Raw genomic sequence first — 980 nt, 5'->3', positions numbered from 1 at the left:
TGAAGGCTAGAGTTAATGGCTATCAACTATCAATCAATTGGACACTAGTGACTCAAGAAATCCTAAGTCACCTTCTCAAGCCAAGAACATAGAATTCTACTCTAACATCCTCTCAAGCATTTCATCAAAGACTTGGAGCGTAATGAAAGAAAGCATTTTTATTTGTAAGAATAAAAGGAATCAACAACCACAATTACAAAGAATTAACAAAACAACAATCAACAACATCACAATCATATGAATTATCTCAAATTGCATTATTAAAAGAAAACAAAAGAACAAAAATATCTCAATTACAAAACCTAGAAACAAAATAAGAGAAATTACAACAAGAGGATAGGGATAGAAAGAAGAACCAAAGTGTAGCAATCATCAAGTGAAGGTAGAAGTAGAAGGAGACTTGAATTAAACCTAGAACTATGAGATCATAATCTAACCCTAATTCTTAATCCTAATTCTAGAGAGAAGTGAGAGCTTCTCTCTCTAACTCTAACTACTTCTAAAACTAAACTATGACTAATGATTAAAAGTATGAAAAGTATGAAAAGTGTCCTCATTTTCCCTTCAATCCCTGGCTTAAATAGCATCAGAAATGAGTTGGATTGGGCCCACAAGGCTTCTAAAATCGCTGGCCACGTGTTGCATTAAGTGAGTAATGTGCCACCATCGGCGTGTCCGCATACTGTGCGCGTGCGCGCCCCTATGTGCGATGCAACTATAGCAAATCTTATATCGTTTCGAAGCCCCGGATGTTAGCTTTCCAACCCAACTGGAACCGCATCATTTGGACCTCTGTAGCTCAAGTTATGGTCGATTAAGTGCGAAGAGGTCGGCTTGACAGCTTTTGCATTTCCTTTATTTCTCCATGAGTTCTCCATTTCTACATGCTTTTCCTTCATTCCCTTGGTCCAATCTTTGCCTCCTAAACCTTAAGTCACTTAACAAACATATCAAGGCATCTAATGGAATCAAGGTGAATT

The sequence above is a fragment of the Arachis duranensis genome, chromosome 8 (genome assembly GCF_000817695.3).
Source record: "Arachis duranensis cultivar V14167 chromosome 8, aradu.V14167.gnm2.J7QH, whole genome shotgun sequence".
In the NCBI taxonomy this organism is placed as follows: Eukaryota; Viridiplantae; Streptophyta; class Magnoliopsida; order Fabales; family Fabaceae; genus Arachis; species Arachis duranensis.
This window is presented reverse-complemented; position numbering follows the sequence as displayed.